Genomic DNA, 10051 nt, shown 5'->3' with positions numbered 1-10051 from the left:
TCGCAATTGACCAACGCGACAGCAGCAACGGCGGCTGCTGCTGCGACTTCGAAACATACACGTGTGCGTACACGCGCTGTAATCTAAAATAACAACGTCACCGATAGATCGCGAACGGTGGTGAACGAAACTCGAACGTTGAAAACGAGCGGAAAATACGGGTCTCGGCGCAGTTATCGGTGCGTGGTGATATTATACTGTGTGAGACAATTGTGTAACGATAGCCAAGCGTCGACGTTTCGGTCGGTAGGACTTTCTTCATGGAAGCTTCAATGGTTATATAATGTCAATGATTCAAAGGACATTAAATTTGATTATATAACGTCATTAATTAAAAATCCAATAAGTCAGATATAGTAAATAAAGCGAGAAAGAAGAACAAGACTGTGTGACGTCAGTGATTAAAAATGATGCCCAACCGTCAGATACGACGAATAAAGCGAGAAAAATGAAAAGGTTAAAAAAGAATAAAGAGGACACCGTGGGAGAGGGCACTGTTTACGACCGTTCCTCGCTTTGCGAATGCGAAAAATTGACGACGACCGCGAGATGGGAGCTTCAGAGTAAGCGCCCACGGCTCTAAGCTCGTGGGCGGAGAACGTCTACAGATTATCGGTGAGAAAATTGCCGGGAAGATACGTCGCAAAAATGCCTGCGAAACATCTTAACGTTATTACGGCGCGTTAACAGTGAGGGTCGGCTACGAGCTCGTCGTTAACCGAAAAGAAGTGGTGCGCGCTTTCGGGGGATGCCGTCGACGTGGCGTCACATAATCTCGCAGTTCGTATTCGGCGAAAATCAGCGTGTCGTGCACGAAACAGACAGCCCTTGCCGAGAGGAAGAGAGACGGACAGACAGAGAGAAAGGGAAGGAGAGAACGGGGAGAGAACGGGAGAGAAAGGAAGGGAGGGGGAGAGACAAGGGCTCGACTACGGGCACGATAATGGCCGCTGTCCTCGCTGATAGTTCCGGTCGTTTTGAATAATTCAATGAGAGCAACTAATTGTGTTTATGCAAATTCACGAGAGCACGAGGGGGGACGGCAGAGCGGCAGACAGACGAAAGAGAGAGAGAGGGAGGAAAGGACAAAGATCTCGCAGGGTTCTGCGCATGATTTCCCAAGGATGCGGGCCGCGCGAGATAAGACGAGCGTGGTAACGGGGGTCCGAGCGAAAAAGGAGAGCACAACGCGACGGGCCCTCTCAGTCGCCCCACAAAAGAGTGGAGGAAAAAAGAGAGTTCGCCGGTCGCGAGTACGAGAGAGATGCACAGGCTGGCGCACACAGGAGGATCATGCGGGCGGGGGTGGCTGCCGAGCGGTGAGAGGGTTGTTACCGATGAGACCGGCACGCGCACACGTCGCCCCGTCGCGGCGAAGCATATGCACCCCCTCGGTCGCTCCACGGTCAGGAGATCCCGCCCCTTGATTAAGCGAAACACAACCTCCATGGGATTATCTAAATTGCTTCGTGAAATGAATTAACGGCGCTCGTCGATGATCGCGCACCCTTTACCATCTCTCTCCTGCTTCCGCCACCCAACCCTCCGGCTGCTCCTCGCCCTCTTGCCCGCCCCCGCTGCTCCTCCTGGCCGACATGCAACGGAGCGCGCATAGAGTCGCTTAATCCCTGATAGCGATAACCGGACCGGTTGAATGTATCGTTTTTCAACGTGACCGGCCGCGATATCGTCCCGCCGCCGCCTCCGTGGCCCGACTTCCTCCACCGACTGCTACCCTTTCTCAGTTAATGCAAGGCTCGATGTCGAGACGATAACGGCCACCGAGCCGGACGTACGATGATTAAATTAGCGTGCCAACGCACCACGCACTACGACGATTGCCTCCGCGCTCCGTTATCGGCCGCCTGCTTAGGCGCATCGCGCGATCCGTCAAATTGAATTCTTACGCGCGATTTCCTCTTTGATGTCTGATTCATTTAGGTTCTTAATAATAATACTGATAATCCAAATGTGTTAGAGCTAATGCAATTTAATGCGCCATTTACACGGAGGGAATATTGCAGTTTCTCTTTATACAAATTCTCTCTCTTCAGTGTTATTGAACTTTTTGATAACCCACGAAAGGACTGTCAGTGAAATCTATCTCGCTAAGGGAGACAGTAAATTTTGCTGGGAACACGCAGCCAGATTTTTGAAATCACATTTCACACAGAGATGAAACATAAATAGAACCTTCCACATTTGAACCTTCTACTGTACGATATATTACCCAACCTTTGAAGAGCGATTTGTGCAAGTTGGAAAATTATTTTAAAGATCCTAGCAAAGCTATTAAGGGAACAGAGCAACTTTCACTTAAATCGTGTTCTAGGCAATAGTACTGAACGAGATATGCACACTCAATCTCATTCTCAGAGACACACATTTGAAAACTCGAAAATTATTTTTAAAATCTCGAGAAATTTACTGAGGGAATAGAAAAACGTTCTCCCAAAGTGTGTTTCAAGCACTAGTATTCTACGAAATACGGACCTGAACCAGGCCAATGCGCGAGCGCGAAAAAATGGCTTTGCTGCCAACATTATTTTTGGAGAGCGACATTTGGAGGATGGAAAATTATTTTAAAGATTCTGAGAAAGTACATTATAAAGTATATGATCTAAGAATCACTCGAGTAATTAAAATAATTTTCTAATAAAAAATCAAACATAACATTATTCCATAAACACGTAGTTTTGGTCACAATTCTGTATGCTTTAAGATCACGAAACTTCTATTGCAACTTCTTACCACTACATCTTTTCCGCGTATTTTACCTAAATTTAAATGTGCATTAATAAGTACGGTCTTGAATACTTTGCATATACTTATGCTTTCTTTTTTATTTTAGCCAAAGTTTACTTATTTTTACATTTATTAATCAATTTACTTATCTTTTCATCTCTTATTGCATGTTCACTAAATATTAAACATAGAATATAACATATTTAACATAGAATTGAAGTTTCAACCTATTTCATCTGACGGGGGTTTATAATCTACGCGTTTGTGTCTCTTCTTAGATGGAGGAGAGCGCGCACTTAGCGTCTCCGTCGGTTTACGGTATACGCGGCCGACGCGGGTCCGTCGGGCGCGCGAATTTCCCGAGGTCCGATGTAGAGCACCGCAAGAAAGCGGTGTAAGTGCATTGTCTTGTAAAAAGAGCAGCCGGGTGGCGCGGGTTCAATTAACTTAATGCAAATTGCCTGTCGCGCCCATGCCCGTATAGCAATACGCGCCCTCCGGTAAGGAGCAGCGAGAAGAAAAATTCATGAATCATTTTGTGCGTGTTTGCGCTAGCCACGCAGCGGCGGCCGCCGACTTCGCGCCTTCGGCTGGAATTATGACGGATTCGCTCGCGTTAAAAATTACAGACCAAACGGAAGTCCGGCTTCGATTAAAATCGCGCATTTGACTCTTCGAGTTTCGGCGTATATCCTCAAATACGCCAACGTATTTGGAACAATCTACACTGAGAGAAAAAATATTTGACAAATAAAATATATTTATAGGGGAGATTGTGTGTGTGTGTGTGTGTGTGTGTGTGTGTGTGTGCGTGTGCGTGTGCGTGTGCGTGTGCGTGTGCGTGTGTGTGTGTGTGTGTGTGTGTGTGTACGGCAAATCCGGTTATTTCTAATATTTTCCAACAAATTACAAAATTAAGCAAGCAAAATTTTTAAACATATCAAATGGCTTTGAAATAACTACTTGCTCGATTCTGAAATTTCTTAAAGAACAATAGAAATAATTAATTTTCTCAGATTACTCCGGTGACCAAATATCTTTTCTCTTACAAGTAAACCTACTCAAAGGTTACACTTCGATTTCTTTCTAATTTGCCACAAATGTAGAAGTACAAGAAATATTTAGGTAATATTTTTTCATTTTGAGTTTCACGGGCAGTTTATACTGTTCTCACTCCTATCATCAACAAGTACAACAAAAATGCATAAGAAATAAAATTGAATACAAGATATAGTTAAATAATTTTAACAAAATCGGCATAACTGAGACACGAACTATTTTAAATTTCTTTAGCCGAGATTTCAACCAAAATATTTTAAATCGGTACTAAATTAGTTTAAAATGGTTCAAATTTCGGCCAAATCGAGAAATTATTTATAAATAATTTTTTTAAACTTTTTATATGTTTTATTTAAACATTTAAATGTGAATACTAATGGCATATTTATTTAAATTTAAATTCTTTTGTTTGAATAGAGAAATAACGATATTTTAGAAAAATATATATCGAGTAAATATTTCTATTTTAGTTATTTTTCTCTCAGTGCAGTAATTATTTATTTGCGATTAATTTATTTTGAGAAAGAAGCAATTAAATTCTCATCAATTTTTCTTTTTTATTATTCTTCCATAAAAAAACTTTTTAACCTTGTTCTACTGAGACCATTTCGCAAATCAAGTTCTTGATACATCAATTCCTTGTCTCTATATCTCCGTATTAAAGTAATATTAAATTCTATTAAGACCACTTCAATCATGATAATACAACTGATAATATCAAGTTTATAAAAACAATCCTAAAATTCCTCAAAATAAAAAGCGGCGACTCGAAAGACCGAATCTCTGCGATTTATAACGTTGAGCTTCCCCACCTGAATTATATTGCAGTAATCTTCCTAATCGCGTTGAAAGCACTTCGCGGGGATGCTCCTCTTCGCGCGATACATCCCCGGAAGTGGGTTTGATCACGGAAAACCCGGCCGAGGGAGGAGAGAAGGAGGTCGACGACTCGCGTCCAAAAGAGACTTCCGCGGAATGCTTCGTCCTCCGTTGACGAGAAGGAAGGAGCAACGCGTGCACCACAGAACGGCGGCGTACACGTTCGTGCCGCTCTCCGCCGTCTCCAAAATTGCGGCAAACGCGTATTCGTCGCGCAGGAGACGCGGCGTCGTCGCATCGGACGCATTTGCGGAATTGGAGCAATCCGCCGCCGCGGATTCCGCTCGATAACGCGACGGCGAGCGGTCGTCAAGACGCTGCACGCTCGCTCGCTCGAAGGGCGCCCACGGATAATACGCCCCACGTGATGCACCCTCGATTCACTTAACGGACTCTGTATCGCGGCATCGTCGGGCTTCGCTTCCCTACACGTTACCTGACCTCGAGTTTCGCCCAGGACCCTCGCTTTCTCTCTCCCTCAATTAATAAGCGATAATTAGCGAAGGCCCGCGTCGTCAGGAATAGCGTCCGAGATCCCTCCCCCTCCGATCTCTCCCTCGACTTCCTACAGCGGACGCACTTAATTACACAAAAATACGTTGACGTGATTTTTCTCATCGATCTATCGTAAGGGAGAGTGGGGACAAATAGTGACGGATTTTTTTATCTTCCTCGTGTAAGCTATTTTCAAGTTGTCGAGATCGGACGTTTTACTAAAACGATACTTTCCACCTTCAATTATACGAAAAACTTAAGTAGAAGATCCATAAGTCATATAAAATAACACAGTTTTCATAGAAAGTAAAATTTGGATTTTGTCACTATTTGCCTCAGCGTGCAAATGATGACAATCAGGAAAAACTCCTGAACTTCCATTCAGTCTCTCTTTTGACGATGTGTGACTAACTAAAAATTGAAATATAATTTCTTTATTGCCATATGTAAGAATTTTATTAAAACAAATGATGTATAAAATCTAATTTTGGTGAAATAATACCTATGACGCGCTTTTGGAAAGTGATTTTTCAAATTACTTATTAATATTTTCTGTATTTAAACTTAGTTTAATGACATTTAAGTTACACCCAACAAAATAAATGGGAAGAAATGCAATTCAACTACAATGAATAAGTAACGTTATTTAAAATTTGTCACTCTTTGCCCCAGGAGTTGTCTTTTCTTTTAAAATACTTAAAACAATAAACGAATTGATATATACATACGGAAGTTAAATCGCACTAGAAGAAACACGTATCGTATAACGCTGAACAGGTAAAATCTCATTTAGGTGTTCGAGAGTCAAAACGATATAAGTAGAAATACTCGAATAAGATTCAGGTTTTAACTTGTTTCAAAATTTTAGGCTTCTTTGTTAGCTATGTTTGGCTTAGCAGTTTAATTATTTTTTTCAAAGATGATTTGATGTTCGAGAACTTACTCGCTATTAACGGTAGTAATAGCACAGACACGGGAAATACAGGAGAAATTGAAACTGTCACTATTTTCCCCCCTCTCCCTTACTGGAGCACGACGCCGGGGTATCTTGACGCTGCTTCAAGGCCCGTTAATTGGAAAAAAATTTGATTATCGATTGGAGCTAATGCTTAGGGAGATTAGGACGCGCCCTCGTGCGCGTGGCTATAAATTCTTCAGTGAGTTCCCGAGTCGATTTTCCCCCGACGAGAATTATCGTTCCCGCGGAAGTCTCATCGAAAATTGAAACACGCGCGCTCCTTCCCCCCCGACGCGCTTCCGCAACGACGCAAAAGCGACAGCTACAGCTACGATACCGTCGTGGTTTCGCGGATCGCGGAACAGGAGACGGGGACAAATAGATGGATTCACGAAGCGTTAGGTCGAATGAAAATGCTATTCTGCCAACCCTTGGACTGGGAAACATTTTAATGTCAGCTACAAAGCTGCCGCGCTTTTTAGTCGCACTGTTATTACACAATTTTGATTGTATTGTGTTTATTATACAATGTAATTCCCAAATATCGTTAAACGGTCCACGTATCAGAGAGAATTTTGTAATATAAATTATTATTAATATATCGCGGCATTTTGCCTTCCTTTGTTATCTTCTCGTTTTATACATGCTATAACGCGACATAATAACACAATAAATTTTTGAAATAGTACATGTTTCACAGATTTTCTGAAATATAAAAACATATTTACATTAATATAAATATATTTTTATATTTTAGGAACTGAAATACACTTATATTTCATATCACATTTTTATATTTTTTAGTACATTTTTTATCCCTTAAAATGTGTTTTTAGAGTAAAATGTACTGTGAAATGTTTACTATGACCCTCGATAAGATAAATTCTATTATCACAGTCTATTTCTTCATTTTACTAGAAGAAACAGCAAGATTGAACAAAATTTATATGAGAGAAGAGCTGTAACATCCTCTCCGAGTTCACAATATATAAAGCAAATATTATTACTTCCATTTTACTATTATTATCGTTCGTACCCCGATGAGTAACCGCGACATGCTCGAGTGTCCAACAACTTTGCGTGACCCCGCAAATTGGACGTTGTTGTATCGGCCCGTAGGAAACACGTCGACGTTTCGACAACTCGGCCGCGTTTGTCTCCTTCCCTCCCTCACTCGCCCTCACCTTCATCCTCTCGCTCTCGCCGTTTGCGCTCCTTTTTCCATTCATCGTCGTGTAATTCGAAATGGCGCGTGTTGCATTCCCCGTGTCCCACGCAATATAGCCACGTGCTGCATACGTCGCGTACTCCATACAGGGAATTACAAATGGACAAAGCGCCCAGCTGCCGGCTGGCCGGCCGCCACCACGCTGCCAAATCGAATGGTGACACGCGAGACACGCGACTCTTTCTCTATCGCCTCGTTCCCCCTACTACCACCTACTCACCCTCGCACACGTACTTGATTGTCATCACCGTTTCTCTCTCCGCCTTGTAACTCTCCGTCGCGATAGCCGTGATAGGTGCTCGCGATTACGAACAAAGAGAGAGAAAAAGCGCGTTGGCGTAATCGTAATTTTGTCGACACACACACACACATATTGTATCCTTTGAATTTCTCTCAGCGAAAGCTCACGTGGAAAGAACAGAAATTCACTAGACGCGTCAGTAAAAATCACAGAAGCGAATATTTCAAACTTAGCATGAATTCTACTAAATTCTGATTTTTCATTACTGTTGAACGGAAAATTATACAACTAAAAATTGCTATTGACGACTTTTCCATCGATTCTCTTTCGGATAGCGTTAACTGTTTTGAGTTATCTCTAAAATTGGCGAATCTACCTCTTGGACGATTTTTTAAAGCCTGTACTTCCGGTTCTTTCGAGGTACAAACAATATGAGAAGAGATACAAACGGGTACAAACAATTATATTTCGAGTGGCGTTAGTCGTTTTCAACTTTTCGTAAGAATATTAACCTATGTTAACGATTTTAGAATTCCCTAAGGTCGAGCGCTAACTTCACACCGGCTCGATTTCCCGCAGTCGCCGGTCGCGCGCGCTACGATCGCAGGCGATATTTTCCCTACGTAACTTTTCTTGGTTAATTTTCCACGATCTCTGGCCGGACGTGGCCACAAATCACCGGTATTTTTCAGATATTAATCGAACACGGTGGCTTTTCGCCCGATGCGATTGCAATTGCGCCGCGGCCCGCGCGCGTCGAGAGCTATTTCGAAATTGTCCCTTCGTTCACGCCCATTAATTACGACGGCGGGGAGCGCGCGCGGTATAGTAGTAGTGGCTGCGCGGCCGGCTTAAGCGATATTGCCCGATCATCGCATTAAAGAGTCACGCGTTACCACTTACGAGAGCGTGCTTGATTAACGCCGCACTTGGCTCACGCCGTGAGCAAATATACGCACGTATCCCCGCGCGTGTTTCTTGGCGCAGCGCGAAGAATAACGCGCGTTGCGACGCGCCTCCATCAGCGGGGCGTTTCACGTCGATTTAATCGCTCGTCCATCGTCAAGATGTGTGCATCGCGGGGAGGATGACTCTTGGAAATTGTGTTTCGCGCAGGAAACGAACCTCTTTCACGTTACGTCGCGCGGATGAAGCATTCAATTAGGCTTTTTATTAGTCGCTATCATGCCGCGCGCTCTTTCATATTATCGTATTTGATTACTTATTTTTTTTTAGTAATCTTATTTGATTACTTATCACTAATTTAGCTAATTATTATTACTCATTTTATCTTATCTTCTAAACTCTTCAGCGGTGATTTAAAATGACTGCACAATTTCCTTCAGGCGGATTCTTTTTTTTAAATAAGCATATCTGAATTTCTGCTCTCTTTATTGCTATTGTTTAAAAAATTTTGCAAAATAGAGTACAAAATATATCTAATTTGAATTTATATTATGATATAAAAAATATAATCATTTATGGGAATCAAAGAAAATCATAATATTTTAGCACAGAACTTTTTCGAACATACTATTTAAGGGGAAAAAATTGAGAATTCTACACTGGGAACTTCTCTCTCCTCAAACTCTCCAAAATTTCTTTAGGATCCGAACTGTGTCGATTTCCCGATTACCTTTTACTTATAGATTAACGCCACGCCGCGACGTTTTTGAAAATTTATGTTCACCAGAGTACACGAATACAATTGTCTGGACAAAACGCCGGGTATCCATAACGCGATGGCGCACGGAATCACAGTAATTTCCTAAATATACGCCACGCTAATAGGCGAAGAGACCTTGGGGCTCGTCGCCCGCGCGCGTAACACCCACACTCACACACACACACATTAATGTGTATTTGCGTGGTGGCGGCAGCGGCGAATCTCTCGCGTGACGAGACCCTCCTCCACCGCCTTCGAGGAGGGGTCGTAATCACGGCTTTAGCCTCTCGCGGTAGTAACAAACAAATATTTTCAGGGTCGTTGGTTAATATGCTAAACATTTCATAGCGAGGCCCAGAATAGCGGCCGTGGAAACCGTAGTTTCCCTTCTCGTTCCAAAGTAATGTCAGGTATTACGATTCCCGGGAGAATTCCTGCGCCCCTTCTGTCTCTCTTAAATTATCGTCGTAATTACGGCGTATGCATCGTAAAACGCGGCCGCCCGGCACAATGTCGCCGTCGTCGTCCTCACCGCCGCCGCCGTTCTCGTGCAGAGCGCGAGTTGTGCGAAGCGCGGAAGAGTGTTCCGCAAGGAAAGAGAGAAAAGTCCGCCAGTGATCGGGCGCCTCTTGCCCTCACCCCCCCCCTGAACGCGTGACGACACCCCCTTTTATCGCTCGTAATATCTCTCTCTCGCTCGCGTGGAATTTTGCATTTTATAACCGCGTCCTGCTCTCTCTCTCTCTCTCTCTCTCTCTCTCTCTCTCTCTCTCTCTCTCT

The sequence above is a fragment of the Odontomachus brunneus genome, unplaced genomic scaffold, assembly GCF_010583005.1.
Source record: "Odontomachus brunneus isolate Ranch 3 - 2012 unplaced genomic scaffold, Obru_v1 Obru_scaffold_023, whole genome shotgun sequence".
In the NCBI taxonomy this organism is placed as follows: Eukaryota; Metazoa; Arthropoda; class Insecta; order Hymenoptera; family Formicidae; genus Odontomachus; species Odontomachus brunneus.
Note: the sequence above shows the minus strand (reverse complement) of the source record.